The sequence below is a fragment of the Podarcis pityusensis genome (genome assembly GCF_964106645.2).
Source record: "Podarcis pityusensis genome assembly, chromosome: 5".
Lineage (NCBI taxonomy): Eukaryota > Metazoa > Chordata > Lepidosauria > Squamata > Lacertidae > Podarcis > Podarcis pityusensis.
Genome location: NC_138032.1, coordinates 82,109,881 through 82,137,715, shown reverse-complemented (window position 1 = coordinate 82,137,715; position 27,835 = coordinate 82,109,881). Strand labels below are relative to the sequence as shown.

Below are 27,835 nucleotides of genomic sequence, written 5' to 3'. Positions count from 1 at the left end.
ATGAAGAGGAACCATTGATGAGCACCCTTTGGGTTCGGTCAGTCAGCCAGTTACAAATCCACTGAGTGGTAGCATAGTCAAGACCGCATTTTACCAGCTTCTTTACAAGAATATCATGGGGCACCTTGTCAAATGCCTTGCTGAAATCAAGGTAGGCTACATCCACTGCGTTCCCTTCATCTACCAGGCTTGTAATTCTGCCAAAAAACGAGATCAGGTTAGTCTGACATGACTTATTTTTCAGAAATCCATGCTGACTATTGGTGATCACAGCATTCCTTTCTAGGTGCTCACAGACTGTTTGCTTAATGATCTGCTCCAGAATCTTCCCTGGTATTGATGTCAGACTGACTGGGCGGTAATTATTTGGGTCCTCTCTTTTCCCCTTTTTGAAAATAGGGACAACATTTGCCCTCCTCCAGTCTGCCGGGACTTCGCCTGTTCTCCAGGAATTCTCAAAGATGACTGCCAGTGGTTCTGAGATCACATCTGCCAGTTCTTTTAATACTCTTGGATGCAGTTCATCTGGCCCTGGAGACTTGAATACATCTAAACTAGCCAAGTATTCTTGTACTATCTCCTTAGTTATTCTGGGCTGTGTTTCCTTTGCTGAATCATTTGCTCCAAATTCTTCAGGTCGGGCATTGTTTTCTTTATCGGAGAAGACTGAGGCAAAGAAGGCATTGAGGAGTTCAGCCCTTTCTGTGTCCCCTGTTTGCATTTCACCATCTTCTCCTCTGAGTGACCCCACTGTTTCTTTGTTCTTCCTTTTGCTACGAACATACCCATAAACGCCTTTTTTGTTGCTTTTAACCTTTCTAGCAAGCCTGAGTTCATTCTGTGCTTTAGCTTTTCTGACTTTGTGTCTACACGTGCTGCCTATTTGTTTGAATTCCTCTTTGGTGGTTTCCCCCCTTTTCCATTTTTTGTACACATCCTTTTTTAATCTTAACTCAGTTAAAAGTTCTTTAGATAGCCACCCTGGCTTCTTTAGGCACCTTCCATGTTTCCGTCTCATTGGTATTGCCTGACGTTGTCCTTTTACTATCTCCCTCTTAACAAACTCCCAGCCATCATGAACTCCCTTTCCTTTTAGCATTACTGTCCATGGGATCTCACCCAGCACTTCCCTAAGTTTTATGAAGTCGGCTTTCTTAAAGTCAAGAAATTGAGTCCTAGTATGCTTGGCTGCTCCTTTCCGCTGTATAGTAAACTTCAGAAGAGCATGATCACTCGCGCCTAATGATCCTTCCACTTCTACCCCACTAACCAGGTCATCAACATTGGTTAGGACCAGATCTAAAATGGCTGTTCCTCTTGTTGCTTCTCCCACTTTCTGGACAATGAAGTTGTCTGCAAGGCCAGTGAGGAATCTGTTTGACCTTATGCTCTTGGCTGAGTTTGACATCCAACAAATATCCGGGTAATTGAAGTCCCCCATTACTACTATCTCCCTTCCTTTTGCATGCTTGGCTATCTGTTCCATGAAGGCATCATCTATGTCCTCCGTTTGGCTTGGGGATCTATAGTAAACTCCCACAATGAGGTCACTGTTATTCTTCTCTCCCTTAATTTTTACCCAAATGCTCTCACTTTGGCTTTGAGGTTCTAAATCTTGGATCTCTTCACAGGTATACACATCCCTGACATATAACGCCACTCCTCCTCCTTTCTTGTCTGGTCTGTTTCTCTGAAATAGATTGTATCCCTCCATTGTTACATTCCAATCGTGGGACTTATCCCACCAGGTTTCAGTGATGCCTATTATGTCATATTTAGTTTGCTGTACCAAGAGCTCAAGCTCATCTTGTTTATTTCCCATGCTTTGCGCATTAGTGTACAGACATTGAAGTCCATTAATCATTCCCCCGTGTCTCTTATTTAAGGATTTTTTCCTCCCACCACTAGGTCTGTGTGCTGTTTGCTCCATTTGGTCTATGACATTTGGATGATCATCTTCATCAATTGATAGACTCCTACCTTCAGGAGCACTGTCTCCCTCCCCCACATTAGTCAGTTTAAAGCCCTCCTGATGAGGTTTCTGAGATTTTTGGCAAAAACATTTCTCCCAACCGTTGTGAAGTGCAGCCCATCGCTTGCCAGAAGTCCATCTTCAAGAAACTGCAGTCCGTGATCTAAGAATCCAAACCATTCCTGTTTACACCATTTGCGAAGCCAGCTGTTCACTTCCACTATTTTTCCCTCTCTCCCTGGGCCACGTCGTTCAACTGGGAGGACAGATGAGATGACAATTTGTGCATTTAATTGCTTCAATTTCCTGCCCAGAGCCTCGTAGTCTCTTTTGATCTTCTGGAGGCTATTGCTTGCAGTGTCATTGGTTCCCACATGAACCAAGAGGAAGGGGTAGTTGTCAGTGGGTTTTATGATTCCTTGCAGTCGTTCAGTTACATCTTGGATCTTAGCCCCGGGGAGGCAGCACACTTCCCGAGACATCTTGTCAGGCCCACAGATCACTGCTTCTGTTCCCCTCAGTAGGGAATCCCCTATCACCACTACACGCCTCCTCTTAGGTTTGGTCGGGGTTCTTCCGTGAGCTGTCCATTCCAAGGTCACCTGCACATTCCCTGAGGACTGACTTTGCTGCTCGTCTTCATATATCTGATTGACTGTAATGAGGGAGAGATCCTCAAATGGAGTCTGCTCTTCGTCTTCCATGCTAGGGGAGAGGACCTCAAAGCGATTGTGTATTTCTAAACAATCAGAGCAAACCCTGGGCCTCCTACTTCTTTGAGTCACGTTTCTCCATATATCTGGCTCCTGTGTTGGTGAACTAGCCTCCTTCTCAGGCGAGTCCCCTGTCTCCTCCTTGGTGGAGATGGTGTGCTCTGTTGCTTCCAAGAAGAGCTCCAGCTCTCTAATTCTTTGGAGCGTAGCTACACGTTCCTCCAGTTGCTGGACTTTGTCTTTTAAGAGGGCAATCAACATGCAATTGCTGCAGGTAAAGCTGCCTGCAACCTTTGGCAAGATGGCAAATATTGCGCAGGAACCGCAGGCGACTGCAGCTGTTCCCTCCCCCTCCATCTTGAGAACGTGTCGTTGGGGGTGGCTACAGCGGTCCTCCATCATAAAAAGCGTGAAGACAGGACAAATAACTCCCCCCCCCAAAAAAACCCTAGGTCTCCCCCAACAAACGTTTGAGACTAGCTCCCCTAAATCTAAAAGATGGATCAAACTGCGCGCCCCGCTGCCCTGCAAGCTCTGATAAGCTCCTCCCACAGCTAATCACCTGCCTCAACAGAAACCCTGCCCCCTCTGACCTTTGCACAGGGAGAGCAGCTAATCAGCCACAAAGAAACACACACACACACACACACACACACACACACAAGAAAACCCTTTTTTGCTCCTTCTTCAACTGCTGCCCTGCAAGCTCTGATAAGCTCCTCCCACAGCTAATCACCTGCCTCAACAGAAACCCTGCCCCCTCTGACCTTTGCACAGGGAGAGCAGCTAACCAGCCACAAAGAAACACACACACACAAGAAAACCCTTTTTGCTCCTTCTTCAACTGCTGCCCTGCAAGCTCTGATAAGCTCCTCCCACAGCTAATCACCTGCCTCAACAGAAACCCTGCCCCCTCTGACCTTTGCATATGGGTGCCCCTCCTTGCAGCAGAAAATGCAATGGACTTGGTGGTAGCATTGTCTTCTGCCAACTGCATGACTTCTTACACCTTGGTTTTCTGCTTCTTCCTGAAGCCTCTACTCCTGTTTCTAGACAAGATTTGCTTGTATTGGGCACTTCCAGTCTAGATTGAAATGGGTTGAGAATTTTCTACTTTGCTAGGCAGTGCTTTGACGTTTTTAAAAACCTAATCAGCTTGTAAAAGTTTGAGATGAAGATGCTCGACGGTTTGGAGGACAGCCTTCTGAAGGTTTCACAGAATATTTGCCCAAGCTGCCAAGCAAACCCAGTTGAGTGATTGGTGTGATCAGTTGCCACTAAAAAGTGATGGCTACAAAACTAGAAATAAGTTCCTAAGCTGAGCTCTTTTTCTTTTCCTTTCTCTTTTTTTAGGGACTGGGGAGGAAAGTTTTTCAGTGTCTGTGAGCAGTATAACATCAGTAGAGAGCTGTGAATATATGTATGCTCTCTTTCTTTGCACATGGTAGAGTGTCAAACTGGCTGAACTTTCCATACCCTTCAATATGGTTGGCATCCCGGCTGCTTAGTCACATGCTCATTTTGAAAAACTAGGTTGTTGCCTCCTCAATTTTTCAATAAGAAACAGTTACTGAGGTCCCATGGGTGCAAAGGGCAACAGCCACAATAAGAGGGAGCAGAAGTTGCTTCAAATTTGTTGCTTCAGAGCTACTAGCTGAACTCTGTAGTCTTCTGCTGGAAAACTCTCTCTGTCTCTCTCTCTGGACAGCTCTGCAATCATTATATATCAGAATGTGATGCAACTTTGAGTATGTCTTAACTTCCCTCCCATTCACAGATCAACAGTGCTGTGTAAATACTGCCCTTCAAGGCAAATAAGTAAACAACACTACTCTTCCCTTCCAGTTTACTTTGTCCAAGTGGGAACCAGTTCAAAATCGCTTGAACTGTGGTGTGCCTGAAGAATAGTGATACTTCATTACAGAGATGTGCTTGCATTTCTACCAATACAGTGGTACCTCGGGTTAAGTACTTAATTCGTTCCGGAGGTCCGTTCTTAACCTGAAACTGTTCTTAACCTGAAGCACCACTTTAGCTAATGGGGCCTCCCGCTGCTGCTGCGCCGCCGGAGCACAATTTCTGTTCTCATCCTGAAGCAAAGTTCTTAACCTGAAGCACTATTTCTGGGTTAGCGGAGTCTGTAACCTGAAGTGTATGTAACCTGAAGCATATGTAACCTGAGGTACCACTGTACTCATGCTTGTTCTTGAAATAGTGGTGAAAAGAATTTGGGCTAAGAATTTGTGGCTTCACAAGACCCTCTCCCCTACTGTGGTTTCCAGTGACTTGTATCCAGAAGCGTTGCTGCCTCTCAACTGTGGAGGCAGAGCGTGACCATCATGGCTAGTAGCCATTGATAACAGTCTGCTCTGTGAGTTGTCTAATTCTCTTTTGAATCTGTGGTTCAACTATGTGTTGCGTGAAGAAGTACTTTCTCGAAACTTCCTTCCAACTCTCAGCTTCATTGGATGAGTTCTAGTGTTATGAGAGACGGAGAGAAGCTTTTCTTTGTCCACTATTCCTATGCCGTGCATAATTTTACAAACTTCTAACATGTCACCTCTTAATCACAATTTCTCTAAAAAGTCCCACATGTTGCAACTTTTCTTCACAGTGGAGTCACTCCATCCCCTTTATCATTTTGGTTGCCCATTTTTGATTCCCCCCCTAACTCCTATAATATCTTCTTTGAAGTGAGGCAATCAGAGCTGTACATAGTATTCCACATGTGGTCACACCATAGATTTGTATAATGACATTATGATACGGGCAGTTTTATTTTCAATTCCTTTCCTAATGGTCTCAAGCATGGAATTTGCTTTCTTCAAAGCTGCCACACACTGGGTCAACATCTACATTGAGCTATATAAGCTGAAGTCTGGATATTAGCTAAGAATTTAAATACATCTGTGCCATCAGTTATAACACACAGTTAACTATCTCTGGACGATTTCTTGTTTTGATTGCTGAAGGTTAAAATCATACATATTTTTCATTCACGTTTAAATGTTATGCTCAAGTGTATTCAGAAAATGGAAATCCATGGTTGATCTGCATTATAAAAAATAACTGGTAAATATGTAACAAGAAGGCAGAAGGGGAGAGTGCCACCATTATCCAATAAATTTAGCTGTGCAATAAATAAATAAGATTGCCCTGCTGAAAACTTTAGATTCGGTAGAAAAGAGAACAGGCTAATTCTGTTCCCTAATTAGTCTTAAGCAAATTAATTTTGGCTCCTTCTGCAGTCCTAAAATAAATCATTCACCTCTCATCTGTTCTCGTTTTCCTTTGGAACTGTAGAATCAGCAACTGTGTGTACGTGGAAGAAAATTATAAAGCAAATAAAAGAATGCCGTACTAAGTGCTTGGCTTATGGCTTTCGCTGGCTCTCCCCCCGCCCCAAACTCACGTGGCTCTGCTAGTATTGTCACAAGTCTTAGCTTTTATATAACCATTTTCCTGGGTGTTTGGATGACCTGTCCTGGAAAGTAGGTGAATATTTATTGAGTGAGTGTCTGAGGGCCCTGCTCTTGCCACTTACCACCTACCTGGCCCAGGGCGGGGCCTGACAGGCCTCACAGGGACGGTTGCTGTCACTGCTGCTGCGGCCCAGGGGGATCCGGAGGGGCGCAGAGTTCTTTTTAAAATGTTTTAAAATTTTCCTTTTCCTTTTTATTTTATTATTTTTGTATATGCGGGGACGGGGATGGGGGTGGGATGGATGTTTAGTTGGGAATTTGTTTGATTTTGATGGATTTGTAATTTTTATAGTTTTTTATTTGTATTGTTTTCTGGGGGGTTTTTTGGTTTTCTTTTATCGTTTTAAGGTCTTATTTTGTTCTTAAGGGGAGGGGTCAGGGCTGCCGGGGAGTGGGTCCCAGCCAACAAAATGGCTGGGGCATGTTCCACAGAGGGGGATGCGCTGGGACAACCGATCTCAGTGATCACGGGTAGGAGGAGGAGTTACACTAAGACCAGAGCATGTCATTACAGAGGAGGCAGGTTTAGTCGTTGTCTGAGGACTGTCCCTGTCTCCGGGTCTGGTCCTGACCGGACGGATACTAGAATCAGCAAGGGATACCCACATGACCTGAAGGTGCTGCTGTGCAATGCCAGGTCAATGATTCATAAGACCACTGCCATCCATGACTTGATCATGGATGGAGGATTTGACCTGGCATGTGTAACAGAGACTTGGTTGGATGAAGCAGATGGGCCTGTTCTTGCCATTGCTTGTCCACCAGGTTTCTCTTACGCACAGCAACCCAGGCCTTGTGGGCGGGGAGGGGGGGTTGTGATTTTTAGGAAGTCATTAGTTTGCACCAGGCATCCTGTTGGAAAGACCCAGTTCTCTGAGTGCATGTTCTGGAAGTTGGGCAATAGGGGCAGTACAGGATTCCTTTTGGTGTACCGACCTCCCCGCTGCACCAAGGATTCCCTGCCTGAGCTGCTTCAGGTCGTGGCGGATGTTCTCCTGGAGACACCTAGTTTGGTTGTCCTAGGGAATTTTAATATCCATGCCGACACGACCTTACAAGGGGCCGCTCGGGACTTCATGGAAAGCATTGTCTCCATGGGGCTGTCCCTGAATAAGTTTGGCCCAACCCATAGCCGCGGACATGCCTTGGACCTGGTGTTTACCTCCATGGATGTTGATGATATGACACTAAGTAAAAGCGAAATGAAAGAAGTGCCATGGTCAGACCACTTCCTGGTGCAACTTGACTTCTCCGCGACCCTTCCCCTCTGCAGGGAGGTGGGACCGATTCGGATGGTCCTCCCCTGCCACTTAATGGATCCAAATGGTTTCCAGAGAGTGGTAGGGGATGCTTTATCCCATGTTGATGGCCTTTCAGCTGATTCCCTGGTGGCCCGCTGGAATGTGGAGTTAACCAGGGCTATTGACTGTTTGGCTCCGAAGCGCCCTCTCCGATTGCATGGAGCCCGGACAGCCCCGTGGTTTTCCACGGATCTGAGGGCAATGAAACAATCGTTGAGACGGCTAGAGCACCGGTGGCGGATGACCCATTCTGAAGCTGACCGGACACAGGTTAGAGCTCAATGTTGAGCCTACCAAGTGGCGGTAGCGATGGCGAAGAAGACTTTCTTCACCGCCTCTATTGCATCTGCAGAAAACAGCAGCAGGAGACTTTTTCAGGTGGTCCGCAATTTAGCGGAACCACCTGCTACATCGGAGCCCAGTACGGGCCACATGATCTCCTGCAATGATTTTGCAAAGTTTTTTGCAGATAAAGTTGCTCAGATTCGGGAAGAGGTAGACGCCACCGTGGGAGCAGGGCTGGGGCGGGAGAGTGCTAGAGTCCTGTCTAGTCAAATTGTGTGGGATCAATTCCAATCTGTTACCTCCGAGGATGTGGACAGGCTGCTTGGACGAGTGAAACCAACTACCTGTCTCCTTGATCCTTGCCCATCCTGGCTTATAAAAGCTAGCCGGGAAGGGCTGGGCGATGGGCTTCGTGGGGTGGTGAATGCTTCCCTCTGTGAGGGAGCCTTCCCAGACCCGCTGAAAGAGGCGGTTATTAAACCGCTTCTTAAAAGACCATCTTTAGATGCGGCCACGATGGCCAACAATCGCCCAGTCTCAAATCTTCCATTCTTGGGCAAGGTGATTGAGCGAGTGGTTGCTGAACAACTCCAGGCACGCCTGGAAGAAGCGGACCATTTGGATCCCTTCCAGTCGGGATTCAGGCCTCATCACGGGACTGAAACTGCCTTGGTCGCACTGGTTGATGATTTCCGGCGGGCTAGGGACAAAGGTGAGAGCTGTTTCCTGGTTCTGCTGGATCTCTCAGCGGCGTTTGATACCATCGACCATAACATCCTTCTGGACCGTCTTGAGGGGCTGGGAGCTGGGGGCACTGTCATACAGTGGTTCCGCTCCTTCTTCCTGGGCCGTGTTCAGAAAGTGTGGGGGGGGGGATTAGTGTTCAGACCCCTGGGCTCTCACTTGTGGGGTGCCTCAGGGTTCTGTCCTCTCCCCCATGCTTTTCAACATTTACATGCAGCCGCTGGGAGAGATCATCAGGGGGTTTGGGCTGGGTGTTCATCAATATGCGGATGGTACCCAGCTCTACCTCTCTTTCAAATCAGAACCAGTGAAGGCGGTGACGGTCCTGTGTGAGTGTCTGGAGGCGGTTGGAGGATGGATGGCGGCTAACAGATTGAGATTGAATCCTGACAAGACAGAAGTACTGTTTCTGGGGGACAGGAGGCGGGCAGGTGTGGAGGATTCCCTGGTCCTGAATGGGGTAACTGTGCCCCTGAAGGACCAGGTGCGCAGCCTGGGAGTCATTTTGGACTCACAGCTGTCCATGGAGGCACAGGTTAAATCCGTGTCCAGGGCAGCTGTGTACCAGCTCCATCTGGTACGCAGGCTGAGACCTTATCTGCCTGTGGACTGCCTCGCCAGAGTGGTGCATGCTCTGGTTATCTCCCGCTTGGACTACTGCAATGCGCTCTACTTGGGGCTACCTTTGAAGGTGACCCGGAAATTACAACTAATCCAGAACGCAGCAGCCAGACTGGTGACTGGGAGCGGCCGCCGAGACCATATAACACTGGTCTTGAAAGACCTACATTGGCTCCCAGTACATTTCCGAGCACAATTCAAAGTGTTGGTGCAGACCTTTAAAGCCCTAAACGGCCTCGGTCCAGTATACCCATCGTTCTACCCGGACACTGAGGTCCAGCACCGAGGGCCTTCTGGCGGTTTCCTCACTGCGAGAAGCCAAGTTACAGGGAACCAGGCAGAGGGACTTCTCGGTAGTGGCGCCCTCCCTGTGGAACGGCCTCCCACCAGATGTCAAAGAGAACAACAACTACCAGACTTTTAGAAGACATCTGAAGGCAGCCCTGTTTAGGTTAGCTTTTAATGTTTGATGTATCACAGTATTTTAATATTCTTTTGGAAGCCACCCAGAGTGGCTGGGGAAACCTAGCCAGATGGGCAGGGTATAAATAATAAATTATTATTATTATTATTATTATTATTATTATTATTATTATTATCCCCATATTACAGATGGGCAGCTGAGAGATGTGTCAAGGGGGACTGGATGCTAGAGAAGATCCCGATGACAACAACAAATTGTCATTGGTGAACTCCTGTTGTGTTATGATGCTACCATGCCCTTTACCCCCCAAGAGATTGCAGCTTTGTAGGATTCCCAAATTTGGTTAGCTTCAAAGGTAGAACTGCATCAGATGCCTTCTAGCTATTTTGCAGCAGTTGCCTCATCCATCCTAGACTACAGTGGTACTTCTGGTTACGTACTTAATTCGTTCCAGAGGTCCGTTCTTAACCTGAAACTGTTCTTAACCTAAAGCACCACTTTAGCTAATGGGGCCTCCTGCTGCCGCCACGCTGCCGGAGCACGATTTCTGTTCTCATCCTGAAGCAAAGTTCTTAACCCAAGGTACTATTTCTGGATTAGTGGAGTCTGTAACCTGAAGCGTATGTAACCTGAAGCGTATGTAACCCGAGGTACCACTGTATTGGTATGCTTAATGGTGCAGGAAGGTCTATCAGACTGTTCAGGTGACCCTGTAAAATTGGTGTGCTAATTATTTGGATCTACTGGCTATGAGCTGGCTGTAGTTGAACTACCAAATATGCACTTAAATTCTCATCCTGTACAAAGTTGAAAAGGTCTCTGAATGTCCTTCTAATGTATTTACTGGGGAAATGTGTTTGAGCTGGAATTAAATGGACTCCCTATCTGTCACCGACTGTCTCTACTATAGACAGAAAGATCTGATGAGGAATATCTGTCGGTGTCAGGAAGAATAGGTGATAACTTTTATTAAATTATGTAGTCTCGGCTAATCTGTTCATACAGCTATGTCTGTTAGAAGCGACAAACTAATATGTCATCAAACTTGACAGCCCCCTTAGTTGACTGTACAAACGTGAAGCAAACTGTCATTTAAATACTTTGGAAGTGATGAGTTTGAGATAAAAGAAATGCATTCCTCAAGCTACAGTTCAGAAAGTGTGTGTGTTTGCAAGTGAGAGAAAGAGAACACTAAAGTGGATTTGAGTTACAAAGTTGGGTGAGTGGGGCACAAATGCACAACTTTTCTATATTTTTTGTGTTTTCTGCTAAAGGACTGTTGTGGAGCCGAATTTTGCCCCTAACAAATGCTGGCATTCATGAGGATTCCTTAAAGCTAAGAGTATATATATTTTTTAAAAATACCATTTTATGCTGCGTTTATGATGTGTTTTATAGCATATCAGAAACAAAACATGACAAGGGAGCTCCCCCCCCCTGCCTGACAAAAAAAATGAGGACTGTGATGGTGGTCAGAGGGAAGAGAGGCATATAAAGGGGGTAGCAAGAGATGAACATGAAGACAAAGAAACATTTATTTGTAAATTTCAGGGATTTGATGGAAGATGGGGAGAGAGGTGACATTTGAAGCATGAAGTTTCAAGCACAAGTGGGGAGGGACAGCAAGGGAGAATGGGAAGGAAGCTTCTGAGTGAACAAGAGATATCCAGGAGGCTCAGAGTAGCAGAGATGAGTGGAATGATGTGAGCCATTGGTGCTTCCATTGTGTTGAAATGAAAGAAGCAGCTTTTTTGGGCAAGAACTCTGGGGGAACTGAGTTCCCTTACCTTTAAAAAAATTAATTTTTATTTTTTGTCTGAGGGTGTTCAAACTGATATACACCCAATGCCTGAGGCAAAAATACACCTCTGTCTGTACACAATGAAGTTGTGGGCATTTCTAATCCAAATCAATGCTTGAGTCACATCTTACATTTCAACACTGTCAAGGGTGGGTGGGTGGCACTGCGACTGGTCTCACAATAAACAAACAAGCAAACTTTGTTGTGAGTTTGCCCCACCTTTTTTCCAGAAAAAAAGCACTGAATACAAGTGTTTGACACATGCTTGTATAATGGGTGGTCATGGACATTTTTATTTTCAGGTGATCAGAATAGGAAAATTGTGGGTTCTAACATGAATTTCTAGGTAATGAACTCTGTTCTAGCAGTGGGATAAACTATTTTAATATTTTTGCTCACAGTTTGTAGTGGAATATATCAGGGCTGATTTTTGCCAAGGGCACATTGCAGAGCAGATTTGCATTACGAGTCTGGTGGTTGGGTTTTAAAAATCTGATTTGTTTATAAAAGAATGAGTCTCCTGCAGTAGGAAACCTCACACTTCTCCCCACTCCTATTTCCTCAAGCTTCATGGATATTCCATATATTTTGAGAGATGAGTCATAGGGTGAAGGAGCCTGGAAAGCAATGAGTACTGATTGCCTCTTCAGCCCCAGCCAATAATTGCTTGATCCAACTGCCACCCATTTAGAGTGACTTTAATTCTCACCAAAATGAGGAGCTAATAGCATTGCCTTAAGCCAAGGCAGATGCTGGGCAAGTTTCCTCAAGTATTTGGCCAATGCTTCCCCCTCTTCTTCTTTTGGCCCGTAATATCCATGTTGTTATGTTTCTGGCTCCTTTCTTCGTTGTGTCTGCCAGCTGTGCCAAACCATGCCGTGGGTTTGTATAACTGGTCGATTACATTGTGGCTGAAGAAATATATTTCCACTGATCGGTTCCAGCTCCCAAACATAACACCTTTTGGCTTCCAGGGAAAAAGTTGACTATTGTACTTCTACTTGCTGAGTTGAATAACCATCGCTATCAGGGAAAACCCAATTAGTTTAAACCTTTTTGTGATCAGATTTGTTGCCGTATACATTTCAATCTGAATTTGGGTCAAACCAGGCACTGCCATCAGCCAGCCTTCACCCGCCTGCCTCCTTAGTTACAACCCATCTATCCAAAGGGCGACATAGTTTCCTCCTCCTCGGTGTTGCCTTTATAGAATTCAGCAGCGAGGAGGATGGGAGCAAAACCAGAATTAGTTGGCTCTGCATAACAGTTTCTCTGGCTCTGCTACTTTTGGCATTCATGCCCTCTGCCCTACCACCAATGTTTAAAAATCAGATATATAAGCTAATTGCCAAATGGCTCCTTAAACCTAGGTTATGGCTGCCACAAAAGAATGTCCAGGTGCCTTTTTGCAGTTGAATTTATCATTATCAATCATTTCATTTCTATACTGCTTTATAGTTTACAGAAAAAAATCTCAAAATGGTTTACAGTACATTAAAGCATCCAATAAAACAATCCAGAATAAAACAAATTCAAACTTCAAGGATTTTTTTCCCAGATCTTTCTCTAAGTGACATTTTGCTTCCCTCATATTTATTTGCCTACTTAATCTATGCCCCATAGCAGAAGTACTCTAGGAAGCCAGTGTGGTGTAGTGGTTGCAGCGGTTCTCAACCTGTGGGTCCCCAGATGTTGTTGGACTACAACTCCCATCATCCCTGAGCTCTGGCCTTGCTAGCTAGGGATGATGGGAGTTGTAGTCCAACAACATCTGGGGACCCACAGGTTGAGAAAGGCTGGAGAGTGTCAGACTAGGATCTGGGAGATCAGGGTTGAAATCCCCACTCAGTCACACAGCTCACTGGGTGACCTTGGGCTAGTCACAGCCTCTAGCCTACTTCACAGGTTAACTGAGGTGAACCATGTATTCCTTGGAGAAAAAGGTTTGTTTATAAAAGCAATAAATAAGTTTTTCTGCTTACCTGCTTAAGAAAGCTGGAGGGGCCAGCCAGATGGAGATGTCGCCAACCTGGTATCCAGAGATTTCCATGATCTAAATTTCTGACATTACATTTGTAGGTTCCATAGGGAATGGTTCTCTATATACACTCTAGCCCTGTGTTTGAAAGAGCTACATATCTTCCTTTGGAAGTTAGCAGCGACAAGTTAAAACAAGTTGCAGTGAGGTCCATGCTCCTTTGCCAAAATGGAAACAGCAGTTATTCAAAGGATAAAATGAGTTTACCTTGTCCAAAACTCCTTGGAGGAAGAGCACAGCAAAAATGTAATAAATAATAAAGCTACTACATTATGAAACCTCAAAATGCAGGACTTGGAGATAAGAGTGGGATTGTGTGTGCCTTCCCTCTCTTAATTACCAAAAGTCCTGGAAACGTGAGGGAGCCTTACTTTTCCAATCAGTGGAAAATCTGCAGCGCAAAGGATTTAAAATGTACACAAATTCATCAGAATCTTCCTTAATTTGCATATATTTTGCAATTCCTTCATTTGTTATTTTTCGGGGGGGGGGGAATTTGAAAGTTTCTTTCAAAATTCCGAATGAAAAGGATATCTCTTGTGTCAAGATAATGAATGTTTCGTTCTATATGTCCTTATGTGTATGTTCACCTCTTCCCCCCACCCCAAAGTCTGATTTTGGAATTAGGGGGAGTGACACTTGGCTTAAATCCTCACTGTTTGTTTTATTTAATTATCTTGTTCCTCCTTGTGCGTTAAATTGGAATACAGCCAAACAGCTAATGTTGTATTAAGTTATTGCTCTATTATTTTGTTCAAGGAACAGCAAGCCTGTCTTCCGTGGAGAAATGGGGCCACTTATTTTTCATCCATGGCCTGTCTGTAGAAGTTGTCATGAGTTAATGTGACATTTTTCTTCTTCTGTCCCCCCCCCCCCCGATGCTTTTTCTCTTATTAAAAATTACAGCAAAGAGCTGGTCCAGATTAGGAAGGAATGGCACATCCGTGAAGTATCTAACATAATAAAATTAATGTTAACATATAAGATCAGGACCATTAAGATCCTAAGGTAATTAGAGATTGAATTAGCCTTGAATTGCATCTGATTTCATCTGTTTGAGATGGAAGACAAAGGAATAGTATAATAACTGAGCAGACCAGGCTTTTTAAGGTCAAGTTTTTCCTGTAGGGGAAAAGGAGGTGGGGGAAGGAGGAAGATGAGAATAAGATTTGCTTTGTTTCTTTCTTTTATGGAGCTTGCTGTTCAGTCTCATGAAAGATTAATCAGACTGGCTACAAGGATAGAGAATCTCTGTTGCGGTGCCATTGCAAAATGGTGGGTTGGGACCTGGGAATGTTTGGGTGTTTGAGAAATTCAGTTTCTGTTAATTCCGAAGCAAAGCAGCCTTACACACACCTCCTGAACTAGCATGCGGATTGGAACAAAATTATCCACCAGCTTTTGCACATCTCCAGATTTTGTGATACAATTTCCACCTAAAAATTAAAAACCCACATTTTAAAGGATAAGATACATTTTTGGAAATTTGTGTATTTAGAGTATATAGTTATGTAAATACTATTGTGTGTTGTAATATGTGTGTCAATACATATTAAAATAGGGATTTTCATAAAGCTTTTTTAAAATAAAAAACCCCGGATTTCTGTTGAAACAGGATAGAAGTAATTTATGAGTGAAGACATGCAAAAGTGATTCAGACTGGAAATAGATTTATCCATAATAGCAACCGGCCATAATCACACCAGAAAGGTGTTTTGTTTTTTAAGTGCCAGCGAAGCAGCAAAAGGGAAAATAATCACTGCAAGCAGTAGAGAAAAAGGCATGGTTTGGAAAGTTGGTGGAGAAGAATTGTCCCCCACATATATAATAACTGCTTAGATGATTACAGGAGGAACATTCAGTTGAATCAGATGAACTGGGATACATTTTCCATATACAACACATGTGTACATACACAAAGTACTGATCTTTGAAGTGCGGTGTGTATAGCAGAATGCATTTGACATCATTTAGGTCATCAATGGGTGGGACACAGGTGGCGCTGTGGTCTAAACCACAGAGCCTAGGGCTTGCCGATCAGAAAGTCGGTGGTTCGAAACCCCGCGACGGGGTGAGCTCCTCTTGCTCTTTCCCAGCACCTGCCAACCTAGCAGTTCAAAAGCACATCAAAGTGCAAGTTGATAAATAGGTATCAGGGAAGTTTTTAATGTGTGATATTTTAGTGTTTTTTGGTTTCTATGGAAGCCGCCCAGAGTGGCTGGGGAAACCCAGCCAGATGGGTGGGGTACAAATAAATAATAATAATAATTATTATTATTATTATTATTATTATTATAGGTACCACTCCGGCGGGAAGGTAAATGGCATTTCCGTGCGTTGCTCTGGTTCGCCAGAAGCGGCTTACTCCTGCTGGCCTCATGACCCGGAAGCTGTTTGCGGACAAACGCCAGCTCCCTCGGCCTATAGAGAGAGATGAGCGCTGCAACCCCAGAGTCGTCTGTGACTGGACCTAATGGTCAGGGGTACCTTTACCTTTAGGGCATCAATACACTTTACTGAAGAACTTGGTGGAGTAAGATGAAGTCCAGTGAGCCTGTTCACCTCATTTCTGTTCTTTCTGTTTTATAACGTCTTTGCCACCAGAGAATTTAGTCCAGTACTAAAGCCCTTTTAACTATGATTTGTGGGGGTTTTAGGGCATAAGGTGTGGACGTAAGGCAGATCCAAGTTCTCCTAGTAGATCTCTGGGTGACTAGCAGATTAGTGAAGGTTTCTGACTTCTCACTGTTTGAGAAGAGCAACAACTATAAGTCTGCCTGTTTCTCTGGCAGCTGAAATGAAGAAAAAACTCAAATGTATTTTGTGTGAGGAAAGGCTGAGAGCTCAGTTTTGATAATGAGAACAGATTCCTGGTCTGAGCATGTGCTCAGAGACACCTCTATTCTTTTATTCTAAAGTGTCTGTCTGCCCCACTGAACCCACTTTGCAAACGCTTAATCTTGGTGGCTTATGGGGGTTGTTTTTTGAAGCTGTAAACTGCTAATCACCCCTCGTTCCCTGGTAAGCTGGATAAATTTTAAAAACAAAAACATGCCTCAAGAAGGTTTTGAGTGATAGGTGGGTGCATTGGCCTTGCTAGTTCAGAAACTGATCATTCTAGTTCAGATGGTTAATATCCAGCCTTGTACTTAGAAAGCAGCTGCAAGATTTTACAGAAGTTGATTTTTTCAGCATTGCGTTATTAAAAAAAATATTTAAAAATAAGTTATTCAGTTGTTATGCTCCTTCCTGCAGGGCCAATTTAAGAGAGTAACATTGACGATCTGGCAGTGTTATTTGGGGTGGCACAGGCCAAGAATTTGTTCCAGTGTTATTTAACATCTCTATGGAGCCATTGGTAGCAGCCACTGGGAGATCTGGAACATGATTTCTTCAGTATGCTGATGAAACTCAGCTTTGTCACTTCTGAATGCAGAGTGGATGTGCCTGTGTCTGGATGCAGTGGTGGACTAGATGAGGACCAATAAACTGAGACTAAATCCTGACAAGAAACTGGCCATTTGCCTGTTGTGTATGGGGTCACACTCCCTTTGAAGGAGCAGATTCCTAGCCTAGCAGTATTCATTGATTTACGGTATCTTTGTCACTAGAGGCTATAGTGCCATCAGTGGCTTAGAGTGCCTTCTACCTGCATCGTTTGGTACACTAGCTGCAGCCATTTTTGGACAGGGATAATGTGGCCACAGTGGTCCATTCCCTGGAAACCTAAATATTTGATTGTGGCAATTTTTTGTGGTGTGGGGGCCTCCCTTACGATTGGTCTGGAAGCTGCAGTTAGTCCAACAATCTACAGTCATACATCGGGTTGAATGTGCTTCAGGTTGAGTGCGTTCGGGTTGCTCTCCACGGCAACCTGGAAGTAATGGAGCGCGTTACTTCCGGGTTTCGCCGCTCGCGCATGTGCAGACGCTAAAAATGACATCAAACGCATGCGTGGAAGCGGCAAAACGCGACCCGCGCATGTGCAGACGCGCCGTCGCATCTTACGTTGCATTCAGGATGCAAACGGGGCTCTGGAACGGATCCCGTTCGCATCCCAAGGTACCACTGTACTCTTTTAGATGTGTGTTCAGGGAAATTTGTGAACAATTGGGTGTGCTTCCCATTTGTTAGGTGACTTTTTTGGAAGCAAAACAGTGCAATGTTGACAAACAATAGTGTCGCTATTGTAGGGTATCTGTTAACTCTCACATTCTTGCTTATTTGTTTTATAATAATTTGCTAATTTTAAAATTTCAGCATAACGTTCTATGCCACAAATGCATTGAATTTACACAGGAACAGATCTCAGCAGAGTTCTTCCAAGTTTCACTACTTTTTTCAGGTCTATAGCAGTTTAACTGTGGAGGGAAAGGCAGATACACCTTGACTTTAGTGCTCTGATAGAGCGTGTGCTATCCATGCAGAAATTCCCTATGTTCCATTAAGGGCTGTCAGGAAGCCCAGTTTAGGGAAGTTCATAATACTTCATTGGATATTAGAGACAATCTATCGAATTCTCTTTACAGGACTTCTGTTTCCTTAATTTATTCCCGACTCACTATATTGTTCTGCAAAGTCTTTCACAAAGCTTCGTGAGCTGGATCTTTCATGCCCTGGTGTTCCCCCAGGTCTCCCCCAGCAGGAATGGATGCAAACTGCCTGCTGAGCAATAGGTTTGCAGATAAAATAATGCCAAGTGTACTGTTTGTGAGAACTTGAAGGGGTTCCTGCCTGTCCCCACACGCTGAGTGAATCCAGATGATCGACTTGCTCACCTTGCTGTGGCTTGTCACAATAACTGCACAGTGGTGTTCGCATTTGGCAAGGCTGCTGAAAAGGCTGAACATTTGATAGGCTCCAAGGCTGTCACGCTTTTTGACAAGCTGCATTTTTGAAGCTCACAAGAAATTTGATTGACCCTGGAGACTGTTCCTTTAACTCCCAAATTACATTCCACAAAAGGACTGCTAGCTTACTACAAGAAAGCAGGAAAATTCCATGAGTCTGAGGCTTTCGACTGCCTCTGCATGACTCCCTATTCTGGTTGTATTACCTCCTGGTTAGCCTCTACACTGCATGGTATTCGATCATTCAATCACTCCAAATACAGATAATGGCTTGTCCATAGAGGGAACTGCCAGTTGTTGTTGTTGTGCACAAATCACTGCCCTGATCTTTCCACTTTCTAGTTAGAATGATGCAGCTGGTTTAGAAAACTGTGTAGAAATTTGCAATGGGCAGACACTTCTGTGAGTAGATTACTTTTGCCCTAAAGGTTTGCAAGTGAATGTGTGAAGGATATCTCCAGTTTGGGTGGTGGCAATTCACTTGTGGAACTCTACTATAGAGGCATACTGGGTGCCCAGCCTTTTATCCCTTTTGCGTCTGTGTGATCTAATATATTTTTAGAGTTAATTACAACTGATTTATTTTAGTTTGAGTTTTCTTTAGTTATTGGGTTGCAGGTCATTTTATGGTTTTATCTTAATTGTAAGCCATCTGGGAATTCTGTTTGTACTGCATATTGGGATATAAATGAAAAAAGTGTGCTATAAGTATCAGACTTTTGGAAACACTGCTTTAGTTTATCTGCTTTCCCATGAAACATGCAGTGGTTTTTTAAGTGAGAAAGGAACTAGGTAAAAAGAAATGAAGCCCAGTGAATGAAATAAATGTTTGGTGTATTTTGCCAGAACCCCCACCCTTTTCCTATTCATTAGGTATATTTGCTTTGCTGATTTGATTACTCTTTATAATATTTTTAAAATTATTTTTTAAATACATGATCGTATGCGCACACACTCATAGAGAACCATATAGAATTGTGAATGACTCTCTGCTAAAATTTCTACAACTTAGTTTGTGTTGTTATTGTATAACAACAATTTTATATTACTGGTTTCTATTTTATTTTTTTCAAAATAAAAAAAATAAAAATACTGGTTGCTGTCTTACATTCCTTATCTATCTGTCAGTGCCTTGTTTTTTACCTTCCTCTTCCCTATTCACAATATTTCCATCTTGCTTCCTCTTTTAATTTTTCACTCTCTTTCTCTGATGGCTTTACTTTATTCCTTCTGCCCTATGTGCTCTCATCTAGGCTATCTTACATCACTGTTAGTTTCCCCCAATTCTGTCTCCTTCAGTCCTATGGCTATTCTTTCTTTCACAAAGTCTGCAGCAGTTGTGAATGGGTAGGTGCATGTTTCGAGATTTATTGAGCTGTCAAAACAACTGTTGGCCTCCCCGTGGTCTAATTTTTCTCAAGCAATGCATTTCCCCCCATAGATCCTCCATGTTCCCCATCTATTCTGAAACACTGTCAACTTCGTTTGTTCCTCTGCACATGTTCAGAAATGTGGAACTGCACAATCCACACTTTCAGATAACAACGCTATCTCTTTCTCCCCTCCCTCCCCTTTTTAAAAAAATATGCGCTATCTTGAACTGGTAGAATAACAGTTTTGTCTCTGGTGGCATTGACTGAGTGGAATGTGAGTGAGGCAGACATTCCACTCAGGCATTCTTTGTCTCCCCACAATGCATCTTGAGGCCCTGCTTGGTGTTCCACCCTTTCCTCTCAGGCTAGGTGTCCTCTGCTCGCGCCTGCATGCTGCCTTCAATTGCCATCGTTTGTCCCCAGCATCTTCCAGCTGGGCATGTACACAGCTAAACCATTCCTCTCTCATTTAGGTTCTTTTAAATATGAACCTTCTCTCCCCCTGCCCAGCACCTGCCTCCTCCTGAAACATGCTTTATTGTCATTATTTATTATTTCTTTATCTATTACACTTCTATCCCATCTTTCCTCCAAGCTCAAGTTGGCATACATAGTTCTCTTCCCCGTTTTCTCCTCACACCAGCCCTGTGAGGTAGGATCGGCTGAGAGTGAGTGGCCCAAGGTCACCCAAGGTGGGCTTCATGGTTGAGTTTGGATTGAATCCTGGTCTCCCAAGACTTAGTGCAGCACTCTAACTACAACACCACACTGGTTATTTTGGCACTAGGTGCATCCATGCAGGGCACCCTGCTTAACTAATAAGGGAGTGATGGAGTCCAGCTACAAGAACTGCCACTGCAGCTTTTTCCTGCGTTGCAGGGGGTTGGACTGGATGACCCTCAGGGTTCCCTCCCAACATTACAATTCTGTGATTCTATGATCCTCTATTCAGAAAAGAACTCAAGAACAGAGCTTCCTTTTAGTAGGTGTCATGGACTTATCTATTCGTAGCGGGGGGGAAGCTTGTGTCCTTGTTATGACTTGCTACGACTACAAGCTTCATTAAATTTGTCCCACAATAATGTGGAATACTGCTTTGTAAGGGAAAAATTGAAAATTGCAGTTAAGATAGCCGGATTCCCCAGAGGACAAGGTTCCTGTGCTTTCAGCGGCTGGGCTGGAAGGAGATTCTCCACAGCTGGATCCTTTCCTTCTGTTCTTGTCTCTTCTTGAATCTGGCAGTCTGAGCTGCAGTCGTTCTAGGACAGAGTCATGTACTGGCTAGAGGGCAGAATCTAGATGAGAACTGGAACAGCATAGTGCCATGTGTAGGTTGTAAAGCAGGAAGCGGCTCATTCAAATCTTACCCCAAGCACAAACTCAATAGGTGGCCTTAGACAAGCCACTGACTCTAAGCCTCCACCTGTCCTCCCTTCAGCCTGCAATATAGGGATAAATTGGCATGTTTTGAAGAGCTGTTGTTAAGATGACAGTGATAATGTAAGTGAAACTCATATTACTATTATATGTTGAGCTGAGATTTCAGATCTTTGTGCAATGATGAATCGCAGTTGGTGGCCTCAGACAAATCACACTCTCATCTCATCTTTGCTTTCCTGCCAGGGATGTTGGGAAGATACAAATGGAGTAACACCACTTGTGCTATGTTTGACCTCCTTGAAGGAAGAAGGGCAGGGTACAAATTCAACAAAATGCAAAAAAGGAAACATATTCAGAATAGTATAAGAAATGGAACAGGATTAAGACATGAACACACTGAGAGTGACAGAGACCAGAAGTAGACTCATCCTATATACTAGAATAAAAAAATCCTTCCAGTAGCACCTTTAAGACCAACTAAGTTAGTTCTTGGTATGAGCTTTCGTGTGCAAGCACACTTCTTCAGATACACTGAAGATACCTATATACTAGGTAAAAGGTAAAGGTATCCCTGCCCGTATGGGCCAGTCGTGTCCGACTCTAGGGTTGCGTGCTCATCTTGCTCTAGAGGCCGTGAACCGGCACCGTCCGAAGACACTTCCGGGTCATGTGGCCAGCGTGACGAAGCTGCAGCTGGCGAGCCAGCACCAGCACAGCACACGGAAACGCCGTTTACCTTCCTGCTATAAAGCGGTCCCTATTTATCTACTTGCACTTAAGAGTGCTTTCGAACTGCTAGGTGGGCAGGAGCTGGGACCGAACGACGGGAGCTCACCCCGCCACGGGGATTCGAACTGCCGACCATACGATCGGCAAGTCCTAGGCACTGAGGTTTTACCCACAGCGCCACCCGCGTCCCCCATCCTATATACTAGTTGAGTGCAAATTTTGGCTTGCTGATTGTCATTTGTCTATTGTGAATTACCTCTTTAAACTATTTGGCACTGGAGACCTCTTCACACATTACATTGCTTAGCAATTTACATTAAAGCAATGTACATGAGAAAAGCGTATTTTTGTAACCGCATAATGTACAGGTATACTTGTTAGGGAGCTACGATTGGAGCTGTAATCTGTGTTGAATTTATATTCAGTGGCAAGCTCAGATCTGTCTCTGTGTCTCCATACAGTGTGAATTAAATGGTTATTTACCATGATAGCACAGTGGACCTTCCAGTTGCAGGGGCAGTTTACCTCTTAATTCAATGCACTGGGGAATAAAGAGGGGTGATCTATCCATGCCCAGCTTCTGTTCTTCTAAAGACATCTGCTTGGCTCCTCTTGGAGGCAGAATGTTGGGCTTGATGGATGGACCTTGGCCTGATATCGCAAGGCAATTTTTCTGATCTTGGAATCAGGTTTACATTGCAACTACCTAAATGACATAATGTTGAAAAATGGGCACGGCAGCCCAATGTTACGGTAACGTGTTCATGTTGCGTTTGTTTCTCTGTATTTTCACACTTCCTGACTAGTAGTCTGTAGCAGAAATACTCTTTATGAAATAGCATGGTGAGGTGCAACGAAAGGTTCAAAGTGCAGTTGGCTGAGAAACAATAGCCAACAGTGTCTGTCAAGGCCCAGTCTTCCTGGCACCGCTGTGGTGGCAATCTGGATACAAGGCAGGTGTGTGTTCAGAAGGATGATTGGTGAGGTTTTAGAACACGATTCAGCATACATCCAGAGAAAGATAGAGGAAGCATTATATTTTACAACATATGGCAGATTACATAATAAAGTATCCCACAACCACAAAACTCCGATGAAAATGCAGAAGCCATGAGAGATGTGGATTTACAGATGCACAATGTTGTAATGACCCTCAGATCTAGCTTTCCTTTTGAGAGGACTGTGTTTAAATGCCTAACTGGCTGTGAAGTTTACATGGAGGCCTTGGGCAAGTGGTTGTTATCTGCTAGCCTACCTCACAGGGTTGGCGAGAGGCTAACCACTGCTCTGAACCCCTCAGCAGGAGGGTGGAATGCAGGTAGAAGTAAGAAATATAGATTTGAGGGGAGCAATTGAAATTGTTTCTACAGAATGTTTCTAGTTAGGGGGATACAGCTATATGCTAAGAGAGTGCATGGGCTCCAAGATTTGCATTTTATCCATACTTGTGGTTTTTGTTTCGTTTTGTTTAATCCAATCTGTTTCTGATGCACTCTGTGTTTCCCCTTGCTTCCGTCTGCGCTTCTGATTCTGAGCCACTGTATAAAATGTAGCGTTGTGCTCCCCATTCTCTATATTGGGGAACCTAAAAGTGGCTGTAACTTCTCCCATTTTGCTACAGTGGATGACATCCACAGATTCAGAAGTCCCTCTGGAGTGGGTTAAGTCTGCCAAACAAATAGGTACAGTTTTTTGTTGTGGAGGGAGTAGAAAATGATCTCATTTTCCTCCATCACCCTTGTTAGGACAATATCTTTATAAGGCCAACTAAAAAAACCCAAACACAACCCCTACAAAATCTGTATTAGTGGGAGTTTGTATTTTATTCTTCCTTTCTTTAAAATAATTACAAGGTGTCCGAGTGGTGTGTATTGTGAGTTGTGCATTAAAAAACAACTTTGCAGCCTTACACTGCGCTTTTGATGCTTGTTTGTGTCCTCCAATAGAATACCCTCTGACATTTCTCCAATAAAAATAGAAACTTATTCTTCCTCCTCCCTCTCCTCCATTATTATTATTATTATTATTATTATCATTATTATTATTACCCCGTCCATCTGACTGGGTTGCTCCAACCAACATATATAAAAGCATTGGAAGCATTTATATATGCTTCCAACATATATAAAAACACAAGAAAACATTAAACATTTTTAAAAGTCCCTATACAAGGCTGTCTTCAGATGTCTTCTAAAGGTTGCATAGATACTTATCTCCTTGGCTTCATACCCTCCAACAGTTTTCCGCTGAAAATAGGGATGTCCTAAGGAAAAGCGGGACAGAAACTGGAATGGCTTCTGTAAATCTGGGACTGTCCCTGGAAAACAGGGACACTTGGAGGGTCTGCAAAAGACCTTTAGGCCTCTTTATAGGCCTTCCAATGTGAGGTTGTCTAGAATGCTGCCTGCAGAGAATATCTGGTTGGCCTGCTTAGCTTTGCAAATGTGTTCGCAGTTTTATTGCTGCACCACAAACTACTACTCCCCCCCCCCCCCTTCTCTTGCCGCTTCTTCGTACTGCTCCCATTTTCTCATTACCTGTAAACATAAACGAGAAAGCTCTACTGAGATTGGCATTGCTACCTTGGCAAGTGTGGAAGCGAAAGTCTATTACCAGTTAATGTTTGGAGTAATTATTACTGCAAAAGTTAAGTTTTAACTAGTATAACTCAGAAAGTGTATGGCGTCTCGGATGCATTGTCCTAGTGAATTGTCCTAAGGAGATGGGGGAGAAAAAGGTGGAAGGAAAGAGCTTGACAATTTACTGTGATCAAAATTAAGTCTCATTCAGTTAAGTGTGAGAATTTTGTTCTGCCACTTTTGGTAGCCAAAGGTCTGTTTCCAAATATGGAAAACTTGTGTTTGCAAATACATGTGTCATACAGGTAAACTCATCAGACAGCCAAGGTTGGCCGCAGCTCCACACAGAATGTGCACGTCTTGACAGACCCAAGTTTGCTATCACATAATGTATAAAATGACTTTCAGTCTGGTTGAGTATTCAACTCTTCTTAGCCCTGCATTGAAAGGTTCATGTGTATATGCTCTTGGCTGGGTTAATTGCGTCAAACAAAAATTTCCATTCCACCTCTTGTATCTTGAGCCCACAAGTGTTTTTCCCCCCCTTTCCCTTCCTGCCTCCTGGGTTTGTGTTCTGTGTACTGCGCTATGCAATATCTACCCAGTGAGATGCTCCAGTGGAAACTGCATTAATGATTGATAAAACCTGAGAGCTGGTTTAATTCTCTCCCCCTCCCCTGTTTAATGGCTATCAATAATTTAATGCACTTACTGTGAGTTTTTTAAGAAATGGTACCCACACTTAAAAAAACACACACAAAAACCTGGCCTGGATTTAAACAGGCTCAGAGATTTAATGATTAAAATGCTCTTTGGGAGGAACTTGAGGAATCAACCACTGTCCCTCTTTGTGAACACTAAATCTAAAACATTTAATAGAAATATTTTAACCAAAAATAATACACCACCCCCCCCCCAGTTCCACGATCTTGCAAAATAATGTTCTGAATTGCAAAACAAAAACAGTTATAAAGGTAAACAAAGGTCTGTGCTAGCCATAACTTCTAGCTTTATAATGGAAAGTGTTGTCATAAGCCTAACAATAGGAATCCCCAATAAATTGCCATTCCATGGGTGACATTTGTTTTCTGGTCTATCCTGCTCTGCCATGTATTCTCTTAGAGGCCTAATGTTTCGCAATCACTTTGTTTCGTTTTGTTCTTTGGTAGTTTGAACCATAATGCCTGCTGTGTTTTTTCCTTTTCCCCTTTCCTTCAAAGGAAATGCTCTTGGACCCCATTCATATGTACTGTTCCTTTACTTTTATAGATACCACTCCCCCAATAATTATTATAATCCGTGCTTTTTTCTGGGGGTACGCACACCCCTAAACATTTTGTGAATCTAAGTTGGGCCTCATTGAGTAGCAGTATTTCAATACAGTGGACGCTCGGGTTGCTAACATGATCCGTGTGGGAGGCACATTCGCAACCCGCAGCGTTCGCAACCCGCATTGTTGCCTCTGCGCATGCGTGGGTCGTGCTTCTGCGCATGCGCGTGGCATCATTTTGTGCTTCTACGCATGCATGAGCTCTGAAACCCAGAAGTAACCCATTTCGGTACTTCCGGGCTCAGCGCCGTGCGCAACCTGAAAACGCGCAACCTGAAGCGTCTGTAACCCGAGGTATGACTGTATGAGTAAGAAAACGAGAGTACCCCTAAACGTTTTTTAAGAGAAAAAGCACCTATTATAATTATATTATTTATTAAATGCATATACAGTGGTACCTCAGGTTAAGTACTTAATTCGTTCCGGAGGTCCGTACTTAACCTGAAACTGTTCTTAACCTGAAGCACCACTTTAGCTAATGGGGCCTCCTCCTGCTGCTGCGCCGCTGGACCACGATTTCTGTTCTCATCCCGAACCAAAGTTCTTAACCTGAAGCACTATTTCTGGGTTAGCAGAGTCTGTAACCTGAAGCGTATGTAACCTGAAGCGTATGTAACCTGAGGTACCACTGTACCGCCCTTCATCTGAGGATCGCAGGGCTGCTTACAGTATAAATGACTGCCTCCATGCTGGGCCAGGTACATGTAAAGACTGCTCGAAGTGCTTTGACTTCCTGACATCTTTACAAACCATGCAAGCAATGCCTGGCCTTTTTGAGAGGCCCATAGCTGGCATGGTTTGCTAACATGCCAGGAAGCCAAATCACATGGCCTTTCACATATCTGGTTTGGCTTGGGAGCAACTGCAGACATTATAGCAACCACACTGGACTGTAAAGGACATATACTGTAAAGGGGTGCTGGAAAATAGGCAGGTGTCCAGTTCCAAACCCCCACTGAAAACACTCCAAAGTAATAGTTGAAAATGATCGTAAGCATTTGCAAGTGACAAAGGAGTAAATTCTCCCAAGGCCAGAGTGGGGGAGCAGGTAGAGAAGCAGAGGGGGAAATTTAGAACTAATCATTCTAATGAAGAAATTTGGGCTACCAATTACCAAATAGTACATAAGAATTGCGCAGCACAGTGTTCCCTACATTGACTGACACCAGCTCTCCAGGTTTTCAGGCAGAGGTCATTGCAGTCCAACCTGGAGTTTCTGTGAGAAACCTGTGACCTTCTGCTTGCAAGGAAAAAGCTCTGCTATTGAGCCACAGCCTCCTTCACTGTGTGAATATTACCACACAGTAAGAAGAAGAAGAAGAAGAGTTTGGATTTGATATCCCGCCTTTCACTCCCTTTAAGGAGTCTCAAAGCGGCTAACATTCTCCTTTCCCTTCCTCCCCCACAACAAACACTCTGTGAGGTGAGTGGGGCTGAGAGACTTCAGAGAAGTGTGACTAGCCCAAGGTCACCCAGCAGCTGCATGTGGAGGAGCGGAGACGCGAACCCGGTTCCCCAGATTACGAGTCTACCGCTCTTAACCACTACACCACACTGGCTCTCAGTAAGGTGGTTGTCTGTATGAACCTGCCAACTAATGGGGGAAATATTATCACACTTATCACTTGATCAGAAATCTGGACAAAGGGGCCAGGGGCAACATTTCCCACAGCAGTTGTGGGAAACACTTGACTGGCTAAAGAAGTGGGTATGTAAACGCCATGGTAAGTTAGCATCTAATTTCCTCAGTACTGTGTTCATGCAGAAGTCCAACTCATCTCCTAAAACCTTACTAAGTGAAGGCTTTGGGCTAGTGAAACCTCCTTCAGTCATCTATCCCTACATGACATATATTCCATCTGCATTAATTCAGAGTCATTTCCCTCAAAAATGTTGCTACCTCCACGTTTGACTCTGAATTTAACCACAGGCAGAAATTAGCGGCAGCTCCAATCTTATCAGCTTGGCCTGCCCTGGACTCCCAAGTGGACGTCCAGTTTTAGCGAGAGGCAGATGGTATTTATTTACAAGCATGCCCGCAACACAGCTTGACCGAAAACCTCCATTAATGTGCTCCTAAATTGGCATTTGATAATTTCCAAACCTCATCTTGCTCTTCTCAAAATTCTTCGGTCGTTTTTGCCCGGGCAGGAAATTGACATTCTTCCCTCCCCACTCCCAAAATGTTGTTGTAGATGAAATCCAGTGGCAGC

General features: G+C 44.0%; 1 protein-coding gene and 1 long non-coding RNA gene across 13 annotated transcripts in view; both read left to right on the top strand.

Moving 5' to 3' along the window:
• ZMIZ1 (zinc finger MIZ-type containing 1) overlaps positions 1–27,835 on the top strand; it is a 386,929-nt gene that overhangs the window by 45,448 nt on the left and 313,646 nt on the right. The gene's annotated exons all lie outside the window — the stretch shown is intronic.
• Positions 1,031–2,126, top strand: LOC308478026. The gene is made up of 2 exons (XR_013986821.1): positions 1,031–1,423; positions 1,909–2,126. It is a non-coding gene; the product is annotated as an uncharacterized lncRNA (long non-coding RNA).